We start from the raw sequence: 16,333 nt of genomic DNA on the forward strand, positions 1-16,333 counted from the left end.
TCTGTATGGTATGGCTGCGTCCCAAATGCCACCCTATTCCCTATTTAGAGCAGTGCTTGTGAACCGAGCTCTAAGGGCCCTGGTCTAAAGTAGTGCTCTGTATAAGGGTGCCATTAGGGAAACAGCCCGGGCCTGTGATCTGTGTAGACCTCTCTTTCACTCCAGATAGGTGCTGTTTAACTCTGTTTATTCTCAACGTCCTGGGATGAATGGGCATGTGGTCCGCTTGACATCACCCTGTTAGGTAACAGCAGGTGGCTGGTTTGGGAGGACAGGCCTTAAGGGGGTTTTGGGGGCTGTGTGTGTGTGTTTGCGGGCCTGCTTGTATACACGTGTGTGCCCGCATATATGTGCCTGTCAGTACATGCGTGTGTTTGTGTGTTAGCCACTGTGCCTGTACAGACGTTTCTGGGTGTTTAACACAGTCTTCCTCCCTCCGAGAATTGGGGAGACCATTATTACTCAGGCAGCATGGGTCTACCTGACTGACTACCTGGCTGACTACCTGGATATCTGGCTGACTACCTCGCGGACTACCTGGCTGGCTACCTGGGTACCTGACTGACTACTTAGCTGACTACTTGGCGGACCACCTGGCCGGGTACCTGGATACATGGAGGACTACCTGGCGGACTACCTTGCGGACTACCTAGATACCTGTCTGACTACCTGGCTGAATACCTGTCTGACTACCTGGTGGACTACCTGGCTGGCTACCTGGATACCTGTCTGACTACCCAGCTCTAACTGTCTGACTACCTGACTGACTACCTGCCTGGCTACCTGGCTCTACCTGTCTGACTACCTGACGGACTACCTGTCTGACTACCTGGATACATGGCTGACTAGCTGTCTGACTACCTGGATACATGGCTGACTAGCTGTCTGACTACCTGAATACATGGCTGACTAGCTGTCGGACTACCTGACTACATGGCTGACTAGCTGTCTGACTACCTTGATACATGGCTGACTGGCTGTCTGACTACCTAGCGGACTACCTGTCTGACTACCTGGATACATGGCTGACTAGCTGTCTGACTACCTGAATACATGGCTGACTAGCTGTCTGACTACCTGACTACATGGCTGACTAGCTGTCTGACTACCTGACTACATGGCTGACTAGCTGTCTGACTACCTGACTACATGGCTGACTAGCTGTCTGACTACCTGACTACATGGCTGACTAGCTGTCTGACTACCTGACTACATGGCTGACAAGCTGGCTGACTCATAGCAGGCTCATCTCATATCACTATGAGATGAATGTTTAACAGTAGGTTGTAGGCTTTTATAAAACGGTGTACCTCTGTGGATGCAGCTGTTGGTACATGTATGTCTGTCTCTCACTTTGTGTTTATCAGTGTGGGTATGTGTGGGTACTGTTATTCTTTCTCTTTGCCTTATTTAAGTGTGAGCCTGTGTATGCCTGCCTACAAGTTTGTGTGTGTGTGTGTGTGTGTACGTCTGGGCCTGGCAGGTCTAAACCAACATTATGTCTGTCTCATCTCTCTAAAACCAGTGGTCTGGAGCAGGGGTTAATTACACTGTAATCCCCCAGAACCCTCTCCCCCTTAGCATGAAACCCAACCCCTCGTTCCCCGGCCAGGAAGGTCAGGGTTCGGGCAGAGGATGAATGTGAAGAAGGGGTTAATTGATTCAGTGACTTTGTTTTGACTCAGTCTCCAAAAGGCAGTATAATATGTTTACAGGATTGAATACAATTTGGCCATGTTCATGTCTATGGTTACAAGGCATCTTTTCCTACTTTGTGATTAATGTGTGCTAGTTTAAATTAGTTTGTTCTGTCGCTCCGTACGAACTCCCTGCCAAGACATCTTTTAATTCTGTTTATTTAAGCATTTGCTCATCTTTCCCTATCCCCTTAAATCTACAGTAGCAAAAGCATTATATCAGTCGATTGCCAATGATGATAACGTGCGTTAAAACTGAGTCCATGTACTGACTCGTCAGGGGAAATGACATCATAATATATGCACGTGCCCGGTGTCCTCAAGCCAACCATGAAGCCTGTGAAAAAGATCCATTCTCAGCTCATCATGACTCCAAAGGAATCCCCCTTGTTGGCTTCGATGCTTCATCCAACAAAAGGACCACATCTTGTCTACATGCCTGTGTGGACAGATAATCCTAAATTGAACACATCGTATGTATGGCAAAGAGGCACTATTAGGGGGCGTTTAAAAAAAACAACAACACTTGGGCTAGTATTCTAGTGGCTTTTGGCTTTTAATGGTCGTAATACGTGAGATTAGAAGATAATGTGTGACTGAACCATGTCACATAACCTCATAGCTGACCAGGGCTCAAAGGATCTTTATTGTGCACTATTTATGGAATAGAGTGCCATTTGGGACTCTGTTGATCTCTTAAGTGGCTTGAATTTTTTAAATGTGAAATTACCCCAAAGGGTTACACTGCCAACCCCGGGCTAAGTAATGGATGTAATGATAAGGTAGACAGAGGATGTTTAGTCTGTTTGTACAGCCATACAATTGCCATAATTACCCAGCGGAATCAGTGTTGTGCAAGCGTGCTGCTAACCGGGGCACGGCAGTGGTTGACAGATAGAATGGCGAAGCTTGGTAAACAGACCGCTACAAGGTGGAATTTTACCTAGGTACAGATCTAGGATCAGCTTCCCCTCCCCTATTCTAACCTTAACCATTAGTGGGGAATATTCCAAACTGACCCAAGTTCAGTGTCTAGGGGCAACTTCACCCTACTCCAAACAGAACAAGGAGACATCTTCACTGGGAATCTGAATTGAAGAGAACATTTAATTGTATTTATTTAACCTTCATTTAACCAGGCGAGTCAGTCATTTTTTATTCAATTACAATGACGGCCTGACAAGTCTAATTTTCCCAAAATCAATAAATACTTGACAGATGGACTACATGATGTAATGGTTTAGGCTGATGAAAAATCACTTCTAAGACGGTACTAAATAAAGTGCTGAATACTAAAAAAAATACTATAATATGTATATTCTCAGAATTCAAATGAAATATATTTGAACCCACCAGAGAGCTCTTTATATCTTTGTCTTTCATATTTAAGAGGTTCATCTCTTTGTCCCCATGTCCCTTGACTGCCCATTGCTAATGCTGTTGTTGTTGTGTGTTTTCCATGGGCTGTTAATGGACGTGGTTTACCTGTCCTTGCCTCTCCCTCTGCTGCACCTAGGGTTGTGTTAGTCGTTTCTGTTCTGGTCCAGAACAGGCAAAGAGCCATGACTCAGTGGGTCTCTCTCCCCAGGCCCAAGACTTCCAACACAGCCTCTCTCATATCCAACCATACTGCAGGTGTTCAACAAGACCAGAGGATGGCCTACCTCCTAAATAGCACCATATATTATACACTACATTTGACCGGGATCCATAGAGCTCTGGTCAAAATGAGTCCACTATGGAAGGAGTAAGGTACCATTTGTGACGTAGCCACAGTGCTATCTCAAAGGCTGTTTCTGTCTTACCAGAGTAGAAGCTGGTACGGCACCATCACAGCATCAGACTGGACCCTGTCTTATTGTATAGGTCACTGTAGCCTACAGTCTCCAGCGGTGTAGAGTGGTGGGTCTGAGCAGGACTATTCTGAAAAGACTCCTGTTGATGTTTTTATGAATGTTCCTTAAGACCGGAGCTTGGCCCGTCCGAACAACAGATTCATTCAAAGCAGCCAGTGACAGAGAGAGCAATAACAGCGAACCCCCCTCAGCCCCGTAGGGCCGGACGTAAACAATGCCTCCCAAATGCCAGCCTATTCCCTACATAGTGGACTACTTCTGGGAAGAGCCCTGTGAACCCTGTCCGAAAGGGTAACATTTGGGATGCAGTAGAGTGCTGATTGAGTAGGAAGCTGACCACACACAGATCAGATAAAAAAAGCTTCAGTGTAAACGTATTTTGGTAGCACAGTGCACTCAGTTCCAGTTCCTCTCCAGGTGTTGAGTGGGAACAGTGGCCAAGTGAGACTGTAAACATTAGTCTTCCGGATGTGTTTTCCACTGTCTTTTTTTGTTGGGTTTGTTTGTGTGTTCAGTAGAACCAGATGTCCCACTTGGAAGGAACCTCTGAGTTACCCAACCACCCACTTACCACTTCACCCACCCAGCCATCCCCCCGCCCCCCTTCCTTCCATTAAACATGGTCATTAGAGTAACAAGCAATGGTAGATGTTGACTCATCCATCCTGGCCTAAAAGCACCGACCAAGGTTCTTACTGTAAGTCACCAGAGAGGGAGAGAGAGATGGAGGGAAAGGGAGATAGACAGGGAGAGGGAGTGAGAATGATGGAGAGAGAGACGGGGAGGGAAAGAGAGACAGATGGAGGGGGATGCACATTGAGAGTGATGAATGTCTCCATCCCAGTGAGGAGTCAGCCCTCTGTTCTCTGTTTGACTCTGAACTGGAGTGATGAAAGGCTCCCTTACAGTGAGGAGTCAGCCCTGTGTTCTCTGTTTGACTCTGAACTGGAGTGATGAATGTCTCCATCCCAGTGAGGAGTCAGCCCTGTGTTCTCTGTTTGACTCTGAACTGGAGTGATGAATGTCTCCATCCCAGTGAGGAGTCAGCCCTGTGTTCTCTGTTTGACTCTGAACTGGAGTGATGAATGTCTCCATCCCAGTGAGGAGTCAGCCCTGTGTTCTCTGTTTGACTCTGAACTGGAGTGATGAATGTCTCCATCCCAGTGAGGAGTCAGCCCTCTGTTCTCTGTTTGACTCTGAACTGGTGCATTTCTGTGGTCAGGCAGCGGAAATGTTGCCCTGCACGTTCCAAGATGGTGGTTCTGGCGCCCAAACCCACGCTGGCTTCCTTCTATAGGGCTCAGCTCCCCCAGCTCAGGTGGTCTCCATAAATAATGGATCCAAGAGAAATGGCTGTATGTCTGCGTTCCAAATGGCACCCTATTCGCTATATAGTGCACTGCTTTTGACCAGAGCCCATATGGAATAGGGTTCCATTTGGAACACACTACTTGTGTCTTTCGAAATGACCATCCAGGAGCATTAATATTTGCCTTGGGCCCAGCAGGCGGTTTATTGAATTATTCAGCCTCCGCTGGGTTTGAAATATGGAGTCATTAGCAAGAGACAAAGCAGGTATAGTTTGTCTCTTCAATGGCCTTTTTCTTTAGCAGAGGACCGGGGCTGGCTGGCTGTGGTTAGACAGTTCACCTTTCAGTTGATGTTGCTGGTGTTCCTGCTGTGCTGTCATTCAGAGCAGCATTTCCAGTCCAAACCCCTGCTCTTATCTAGAACGAAGACTGTGGTCAGATTCTTCAGCCTTCTCCCAAAGTGTGTACTTGCACATTCCCTGTGATGGTGAAAACTCCCCTCCAGCCAATGCTAACACCAATTCAATGTATTTAAATCCATGACAGGAGGGTGGAGAATTGAGATGCAGACTAAAGATTGACAGACTGATTTCCGTGTTTGACTATCAGCAAGGCGGTGGAACAAATGAATGCAGTGCTCATGTGAAGTAGATGGTGTTCTTCAGCACCATATGAAAACATCCGTTGAGAGTTGTTGTTGGGCAATTCCACAGTAACAGAGTGATCCTGAGACTTTACTTTGAGATGTATGTCCAAATAAAAAACAATGATTGGCAAGTTGAACAAACCATACAACTCTATGCACAAGGACGGCTTTTTACAATTTCCACTAAACATTTCACAAAAACACATTTTCTTGAAGAACAGTGCAGATGCAAAGTTTGGTAACAGAATGACGGCACAAACAGCACCAACTGTCATTCTGTAATAAATTCTATTGGTAATGACATCAAAAATAACAAATACGATCGCGGACCTTAACCCTTGTGGGGACTAACAAAATGTCCCCAGTTGGTCAACCTTTTGTTTGTTTACTATTCTTCTGGTCCTCACAAGAATCATTAAACATGTACACACGCACGCACGCACGCACGCACACACGCACACACAACAAACACACACACGCACGCACGCACGCACACACGCACGCACACACAACAAACACACACACGCACGCACGCACACACACACAACAAACACACACATGCACGCACGCACGCACACACACACACCAAACACACACAAGCACGCACGCACGCACGCACACACAACAAACACACACACGCACGCACGCACACACACACAACAAACACACACACGCACGCACACACACACAACAAACACACACAAGCACGCACGCACGCACACACAACAAACACACACAAGCACGCACGCACGCACACACAACAAACACACGCAAGCACGCACGCACACACACACAACAAACACACGCAAGCACGCACGCACGCACACACAACAAACACACACACGCACGCACACACACACAACAAACACACACAACAAACACACACACGCACGCACGCACACACACACAACAAACACACAAGCACGCACGCACGCACGCACACACAACAAACACACACAAGCACGCACGCACACACACACAACAAACTCACACAAGCACGCACTCACGCACGCACACACAACAAACACACGCACGCACGCACACACACACACACACACACACACACACACACACACACACACACACACACACACACACACACAGCGACCTGGCCAAGATAAAGCAGTGCGACAAAAACACAGAGTTACACATAAACAAACGTACACACACACTTTAAACCTGTAATTTAAATGGATTTTTATTTGGATTTCATGTAATGGACATACACAAAATACTCCAAGTTGGTAAAGTGAAATTAAAAATATAACTTGTTTCAAAAAAAAATAAAAAAACAAACAAAAAAATAAAAACTGAAAAGGGGTGCGTGCTATGAACCACTTTGCTATGAAGTCCCTAAATAAGATCTGGTGCAACCAATTACCTTCAGAAGTCACATAATTAGTTACATGAAGTTTTTATATGTAGATTTTTATTTGACCTTTATTTAACCAGGTCGGCCAGTTGAGAACAAGGTCTCATTTACAACTGCGACCTGGCCAAGATAAAGCAAAGCAGTGCGACAAAAACACAGAGTTACACATAAACAAACGTACAGTCAATAACACAATATAAAAATCTATGTACAGTGTGTGCAAATGTAGAAGAGTAGGGAGGTAAGGCAATAAATAGGCCATAGAGGTGAAATAATTACAATTTAGTATTAACACTGGAGTGATAGATGTGCAGATGATGATGTGCAAGTAGAGATACTGGGGTGCAAAAGAGCAAGAGGATAAATAACAATATGGGGATGAGGTAGTTGGATGTGCTATTTATAGATTGGCTGTGTACAGGTACAGTGATCGGTAAGCTGCTCTGACAGCTGATGAGTAAAGTTAGAGATGGCGATATAAGACTCCAGCTTCAGTGATTTTTGCAATTTGTTCCAGTCATTGGCAGCAGAGAACTGGAAGGAAAGGCGGCCAAAGGAAGTGTTGGCTTTGGGGATGACCAGTGAAATATACCTGCTGGAGCGAGTGCTACGGGTGGGTGTTGCTATGGTGACCAGTGAGCTAAGATAAGGCAGGGCTTCACCTAGCAAAGACTTATAGATGACCTGGAGCCAGTGGGTTTGGAGAAGAATATGTAGTGAGGACCAGCCAAAAAGAGCATACAGGTCGCAGTGGTGGGTAGTATATGGGGCTTTGGTGACAAAACGTATGGCACTGTGATAGACTACATCCAGTTTGCTGAGTAGAGTGTTGGAGGCTATTTTGTAAATGACATCGCCGAAGTCAAGGATCGGTAGGATAGTCAGTTTTACGAGGGTATGTTTGGCAGCATGAGTGGAGGCTTTGTTGCGAAATAGGAAGCCGATTGGAGATGCTTAATATGAGTCTGAAGGAGAGTTTACAGTCTAACCAGACACCTAGGTATTTGTAGTTGTCCACTAAGTCAGAACCGTCCAGAGTAGTGATGCTAGTCGGGCAGGCGGGTGCGGGCAACAATCGGTTGAAGAGCATGCATTTAGTTTTACTTGCATTTAAAAGCAGTTGGAGGCCACGGAAGGAGTGATGTATGGCATTGCAGCTCGTTGAACTGAACTCTATCTGAGAAGTAGTTGGTGAACCAGGCAAGGCAGTCATTTGAGAAGCCAGGGCTATTGAGTCTGCCGATAAGAATGTGATAATTGACAGAGTCGAAAGCCTTGGCCAGGTTGATGAAGACAGTTGCACAGTACTGTCTTATCGATGGCTGTTATTGTTACGGTTTTCTTTTGGTGAAAGAGAGGACCAAATTGCAGCGTGGTTATTCATAAACATCTTTAATGAAAGATGAAAAATACGAACAATTTAACGTAATGTGAAAACCGACAACAGTCCTAACTGGTGCAAAACACAGAGACAGGAACAATCACCCACGAAATACCCAAAGAACATGGCTGCCTAAATATGGTTCCCAATCAGAGACAACGATAAACACCTGCCTCTGATTGAGAACCACTCCAGGCAACCATAGACTTTCCTAGACTACTTAACTAAACACAATCCCATAAACTACAAAACCCCTAGACAAAACAAACCACATAAATCACCCATGTCACACCCTGGCCTAACCAAAATAATAAAGAGAACACAGAATACTAAGACCAGGGCATGACAGTTATGATATCTTTTAGGACCTTGAGCGTGGCTGAGGTGCACCCATGACCAGCTTGGAAAACCAGATTGCATAGTGGAGAAGGTATGGTGGGATTCAAAATGATTTCTGTTTGATCTGTTTGTTAACTTGGCTATCAAATATTTTAGAAAGGCAGGGCAGGATGGATATAGGTCTATAACAGTTTGTGTCTAGAGTGTCTCCCCCTTTTGAAGATGGGGATGACCATGGCAGCTTTCCAATCTTTGGAGATCTCAGATGATACGAAAGAGAGGTTGAACAGGCTAGTAATAGGGGTTGCAACAATTTTGGCAGAAGATTTTAGAAAGAGAGGGTCCAGTTTGTCTAGCCCAGCTGATTTGTAGGGATCCAGATTTTGCAGCTCTTTCATAACATCAGCTGTCTGGATTTGGGTGAAGGAGAAGCAGGGGGCGCTTGGGCCAGTTGCTTCAGGGGGTGCAGAGCTGTTGGCCGTGGAAAGCATGACCAGCCGTAGAAAAATGCTTATTGAAATGATTGATTATCGTAGATTTATCGGTAGTGAAATTGTTTCCTAGCCTCAGTGCAGTGGGCAGTTGGGAGGAGGTGCTCTTATTCTCCATGGACTTTACAGTGTCCCAAAACCTTTTGGAATTAGTGCTACAGGATGGACATTTCTTTTGAAAAAGCTAGCCTTAGCTTTCCTAACCGACTAAGTATATTGGTTGCAACAGAAGTTGCATATCGCGGGGGCTATTCGATGCTGATGCGAACACCACAGGTTGTTTTTGTGCTGGTCAAGTGCAGTCAAGTCTGGCGTGAACCAAGGGCTATATCTGTTCTTAGTTCATTTTTTTTTGAATGGGGCATGCTTATTTAAGATGGCGAGGAAAGCACTTTTAAAGAGCAATCAGGCATCCTCTTCTGATGGGATGAGGTCAATATCCTTCCAGGATACCCTGACTTGCATCTGTAATTGCTGCAAAAGGTGGCTCAACAAAGTATTGTTTTGGGGGGTGAATAGTTATGCACGCTAAAGTTTTCTCTTTTTTTGTCTTATTTCTTGCTTGTTTCACAATAAAAAATATTTTGCATCTTCAAAGTGGTAGGCATGTTGTGTAAACAAAATGATACCCCAAAAATGTATTTTAATTCCAGGTTATAGGACAACAAAATAGGAAAAATGCCAAGGGGGGTGAATACTTTCGCAGGCCACTATACTATGATGGAGTTTTGCTTTCATCTTGGGATGTACTGGTGTTTCTATTGGCCAGATTCAGATAGGTCCCTTCCCGTTTCATCCCGTTTGTTTCCATTTGGTTCCTAGTGAATACACCCCTGGACAATAGATGTCACCTCTGCCATCTGCCGAGGGATGAAGTGGAATCTTCTGTGGCTTTACTTCACATGCTGTCAAAGGAGACTCCAGGAAGTAGTGAAAGGTGGGCGTCCATAAAGCTGTCCATCTTTCAGTCCCACTGTCTGTCTTCACATTTTGACTGTTTATTAGCCCATTCCTTTGTCTCACATGTGATGTGAATCCATTTCACAGAGCTGTAAAATGCACACACTGAAACATACACACACACATGTGCATACACCCACACTGAAACATACACACACAAATGTGAATACAGATGGAGGTACTCGTGAGTGAGTGAACAGTGTATAAGAGACAGCCTCTGGCTTTGGCACACAGCGGATGATGTGATGGTGTGTCCTGGCCAGGCTACAAACATCTGCGAGTCGGGTATCTTCCTGGAAGTTTGAATGCTGCCTATTGTGGTCTGAGAGACCAGACTCCTTTTCTTTTATGTCTCAGTAAGCCCAATCCTCTGGCCTGATGTTATCGTTAGCAGAGAAGTCACTCCTCGCTGCCTGACGCTGTCTCCCACGCTAGCCACTGAGCTAGCCGCTGTGCCAGGAAGAGAGTAATCACTGTAGCCTAGCGTAGCATATCCTAGCGTTAGCGTAGCATATCCTATCGTTAGCGCGTGGTTCAGGAGGGATTGGGTTGTGTTATCCTTTTAAAGGAGGAATGACGGGAACTCTGGGCAGGGAATGGGATTGCTGCAGGCCTGTTGTTCCCCTTAATGCAGCGTGCAATGGAAGCAAGCTGCCGCCGGGCTCAGCAGTGCTTTCATCCAGGCTTTCTGCTGGGCCTGTGACAGGGTCTTGCCAAAGCCAAAGCTGTGGGTTTTCTTGAGCACAGTGTGTTTACATTGGTGGAGATTTTCAATGATGTTTCTCTGTACATGGCAATTGAGAGCTATGGCTAAAACTTTTATGGAATGCTATAGTATACATTCCTTATATTTATGAAACCTTTATACAGAAAATCAATTAGGAACAGATTATTATTTGCAGTAACATCCTGCCACTATAAAGGGACATCTTATTTCTTATTAGCAGAGAGAGAGAGAAAAAGGGAGGCAGTAAGAGAGTGAGCAAATGACAAATGACAAATGCTGATAATGAATAATGTACTCTCCTGAACAGGGCTTCATCAGGTTGATAGGGATGTGTTCTCCTGAACAGGGCTTCATCAGGTTGATAGGGATGTATTCTCCTGAACAGGGCTTCATCAGGTAGATAGGGATGTATTCTCCTGAATAGGGCTTCATCAGGTTGATAGGGATGTATTCTCCTGAATAGGGCTTCATCAGGTTTATAGTGATGTATTCTCCTGAACAGGGCTTCATCAGGTTGATAGGGATGTATTCTCCTGAACAGGGCTTCATCAGGTTGATAGGGATGTATTCTCCTGAACAGGGTTTCATCAGGTTGATAGATAGGGATGTCTTTTTCCAGACGTGACCCTGAGGTTGGTGCAAATGGCGGTTTAATCGCGTCCTTGTGCACCAGCCCTAAAATATCATGTTCGGATGATTCGGAGGCCACAGATGGCAGGATACACACGCTCCCGTTTGATGTGTCGAAACACTGGATTGACTCATCAACATCTGGATGAGATGTCTTCACCAAAACCCCAAGAGTTGGGAGGTTTTTTCCTCCCTTACGGGACTGATATAATGATAGTATAGATTTCCCTCTTTTGGAAGATCCTGGAGAAATATTTCCGGACGATTAGGCGATGTGGTGTCCTCTCAATCAATACCTTGGAGAACATGAACATACATTTCCAGTCAATTCCAGATCTGTGTAGCCAGCAGATTTTATTTCCCCAGAATGTTTCACCCATCCCTGACTGCGGTCTTTTTATGGTTTCTATAAAAGGTCAGTTTTCTTTGAGGCTGTATTGCCACTCTTGGCCAAATCCACAACAGATGCACCACTTTGCCATGCCACTTTTGTTCCTCATTACGCGAGGCATCCCTTTTTTGAGGGGGCAACAGAAATCATACTGTCTGGCCCAGAGACATTGATTTACTCAATATTTGACTTGCTTTAGACTGATTTAGTTGGATTGACTTCTATACTTCTATATCCTTCATGATTTGATGTCCAGTCAATGGTCAGTCAGTGATTTGGATGAGAGGGTCAGGCCAGTGAAAGTTCACTGGATTCGGTTCCTTGGCGTTTGCTGCACTGTCTTGGTATTTTAGCATATTCCGCCTCCCTCTTTTCTCTGGCATTGGGTAATCTTTCCCAAACTTAGGGGCCCATCAAACTGAGGGCTATAAGAATACGGTGTGGTTTTGGACCAGGGACATGACCTCGTGCTGGTTTGTGTCACCCGACCCACTTTAAATCTCATTCGCTTTGTGGCCATCTGGCTGAGGTACCTCTGGGAAAATGCACAAATACACTGTGTGTGTGTGTGTGTGTGTGTATTTGTGTGAGTGCGGGTATGCGTGCTATTGAAAAGCCCTTGATCCGACACAGAAACACAGAGAGGTTTGTCACCACAAAGCACCTGCCAAGGAAACAAAAAATAAGAAATTGTGGGCGGGTGAAATGTTGTGCCAATTTAATTGAACTGTCAGAGAAAGACATGATTAATTTCATTGTAATGTAACATTATGTCACGGACATGTGGCTTTTCCTCTTGGCGTTGCTCTTTGGAGAAAAACCAGTGAAGAGTGAACATAGAGGGCCTCCATGGATTTGACGACTGCCTTGGAGAAAAGCTTGAGTCTAACTCAGCCACGCGCCCTTCATTGACAAGACATATTAGAGGGCGAAGGTCCATCCTTTTGACCCAAGAAAAGCTTTTGTTGAAGTTCAGCTGAGAATGAACTATTGGACTGGACTGAATCCTTGCACAATCACTGCTCTCTGAAACCCAGTGTGTGCATTCAGTTTGACTGTTTACAGCTACAACAACTGTAGTTACCTCAAAATACCTCAAAATGGAAGGACAGTGACACCATACGTATGTCAATATGAGAATGAGAAATCCTCCCTGTTTGACAAGCCAGATTCTATGCTTTTACACAGATTTTTTGGGCTAGCGCTAGTGTCAAACGCAATTTCGTCATTTAAAAACTGTTTTCTAGCCCTTACTCCAGGTTTGGCAATTTACCTGTCTTATCTCAGCTCATGTGCATTCAGATGGGCAGGGTGGAAATATTTGAGGTGTGTCCTTAAAAACATGATCCAAAGTACTAATTTCAGACAGCGCTGATGGGGCTATTTAAGACCAACCAAAAGCTGGTTTTAGTGGTTGGTTATGGCATGAATTCTGACAGGGGAAACACAGCCTATCCAGCCGGGATGCACACTGGCCATATGTGCATGGAACAAGAGTAGCCTAATGTGCTTTTGGTGCCTGTATGCTTCATATTTAGAAAATTAAATATTGTATTTTTCATTTTTATTATTTGATTAAAAACCAGGCAGAGCCTCACCTCCTCTCAATTTACACTTTTTCTTTGTCTGACCAATGCAATCGCGAAGTATTCAAGACTGTCGATAAAGGGTTTGGCTCCTGAGACCGCTTGGAAATAAATCTTAATCACCAAAGCTTTATTAAAATATCAAGTTTGAGAGGAGTAAACCAGTGAGCTGACTGACATTCCATTTTTATCTATGCATTGTAGGCAGGCCCCATTATTTTAGCCATGCAGGCCCCATTATTTTAGCCATGCAGGCCCCATTTTGGATGAGCGTTGTTTTAATATTATATGCCCACAGGGAGAAATGATGGTGCCTATTTAAAACAAGTTGTTATTTTGTTTTGAATTTGATTAGAATTATTAATTCTTTTTTTAGGCCTTATCAATAATGAATTGAATCTTGCTTATTGACAATGTTTGGCATGTCCATGCTCAGCCATAATGCTCCACTGGCCCAGTGGAGGCTGCTGAGGGGAGGACGGCTCATATAATGGCTGGAATGGAGTAAATGGAATGGTATCAAACGCATGTTCTGGATTCCATTCCAGTCATTCCACTCCAGCCATTATTATGAGCCATTCTCCCCTCAGCAGCCTCCACTGGCCTAGCCCCTATATCAGTGTGAATGCAATTAAAGACATGCAATTACTCAGAACAATGTGGGCTGCAAAGGGGTTCACATTAACCTATTTAGCAAAGATGGGATAGGTCTGCATTTTGTTATGTTGTTTCTTTAAGCCATTTAACAAACTATAATGGACTAACATTGGAAATGGAGTTGATTCCAAGGCAATACATACAAGGCCTTAAATACACAAACTGAAGCAACCACATGTTTTTCTGACACCCTCCTGAACCTATAGTGCTTAGATTTAACATTGTGTTAGATTTGTTAAAATAGAGCCCTTAATGTTATAGTTTTGATCAGATATCAGGTTTTGGCCTGACTTTTATTTCTATTTCCACTGTGAAAATTCCTACAGAGGTGTGTGTTTTTCCTCCTCTCCTGCCAGGCAGCACACACCCAGATGAGTTGTCTTTTTGATGAGCTGGCCTGATAACACCTGCCCTCCTCCTGCTCTGTCCCGCATCCCGACTCGCCGCTGGGTGAAATATCACCGCCTGCCTCCCCCGCTGCCATGCCAACAGCTCTATTTTTACCCACAACTCCCAGGGTCTTTTACACATATGAAAGGGCTTGTTTATTAGGTCTACAGTATGTATTTTGGGCTAAAACTTTCCAGCTCCCCAGCAAAACGGGGGAGATTATTTACGCTAGGAACAGAGGAGGGGTTCTACAAAAGCTCATTTGAGAGTCAGATCTGTTTACTGCTGCTGTTACAGGAGAAACAAAGACAAAAACCTGTGTGAAATAAAGAGTGATGGGAAGATTGGATGTTATTGACATATTGACTGAATAATATTACTCCAGCGAGTTGTTTTTTGGGGAATGACTTTCGCAATCTAACAGCAGATCGTATTGCTAAGGCATTTAGAGTTATAGCGTATGTTTTATCAAATCTGGCCAGCAGCTTTCAACACTCTACCCCACCTGTCCTCAAGTCCCCTCACGCTCCCTGCCTACAGGCCAGTGGGCCACTGCCCAGGACCTACATCACAGGAAATGTTAGGAGTTAGGTAATGGGATCAGGCTGAATTTGTTTTCACTTTTCTGTGAAGCTGCCATGTGAGATACAAACTCTGCATTATGGGGTGGGGAATTTGGTCCATTACATTTTCAACTGAACATTTTGCCAGACTTTTCCCCCCTTTGATTGACGCTATCCCCATGTAAAGACTGGCTGTTGTTCAGCTCCCTGTTGTTTTCATTGGAGGGCTTGGCCTGCCTTTGCTTCATCTAAGGCTGCTCCAGAACCTCTGGTCTGGAAAGTCAAAGGGGTTCCTGCCCAGTTATTAAGAGAGAGGAGTGGAAGGTGGTCAATTAATACAAACACTGGAGACCCCCCCCTCCGTCATGTGCGTTTTGCTGGATAATTGTTTACATCTGTATGGGTCCAAAAGCAGTTGCCAGAAACTCAGATTCTCGAGCATCGTCCCCCCCAGATCCGCTGGCAGATGATGAAGAGACCGTGAAAACTCCAGCCAGGCGATGCCTGCTACAACACCCGGGTTCTCCCATGATGCTTAGAGGTGTCCCTATATAGGTCACTTTATTTACTCCTCTCTTCTGTTTATCTCAGCAATAACCTTGTCATTTACGGTATGTATGTTTGTATGTATGTACAGTACCAGTCAAATGTTTGGACACCCACTCATTCCAGGGTTTTTCTTTGTTTTGACTTTTTTCTACATTGTAGAATAATAGCGAAGGCATCACAACTATGAAATAACACATATGGAATCATGTAGTAACCAAAAGGAAACTTTTTCTTAATTGAAATGCATTCCAAGTGACTACGTCATGAAGCTGGTTGAGAGAATGCCAAGTGCATGCAAAGTTGTCACCAAGGCAAAGAGTGGCTACTTTGAAAAATCTCAAATATAAAATATATTTGGATTTGTTTAACACTTTTTTGGTTACAACATGATTACATATGATTATTTCATAGTTTTGATGTCTTCACCCCAAGAAAATCTCTTGAATGAGTAGGTTTGTCCAAACTTTTAACTGGTACTGTATGTATGTATGTATGTATGTATGTATGTATGTACTGTATGTAATAATGGTATCAAAACATCACTTCTCTGCCTGCAGTATATCATTGTTCAATTAGGAATGTCTGTGTTGCCTTGGTTACAAACAACCTGCCACGTGGGAGCTGAAGGGTCGTATATCACAGAATTGTAGCCCTAATTAAACAAAGTCATGTTTATGGTAACACGCACTGATGAAGAACTACTATGGAGACGAAGATGTGACTTGTGGCATTTTACTTAAAGCAGAGTTGCAGTGTTGCGCGGTGGTTGATTTATGGTCACCTCTGTC

The sequence above is a fragment of the Oncorhynchus mykiss genome, chromosome 15 (genome assembly GCF_013265735.2).
Source record: "Oncorhynchus mykiss isolate Arlee chromosome 15, USDA_OmykA_1.1, whole genome shotgun sequence".
In the NCBI taxonomy this organism is placed as follows: Eukaryota; Metazoa; Chordata; class Actinopteri; order Salmoniformes; family Salmonidae; genus Oncorhynchus; species Oncorhynchus mykiss.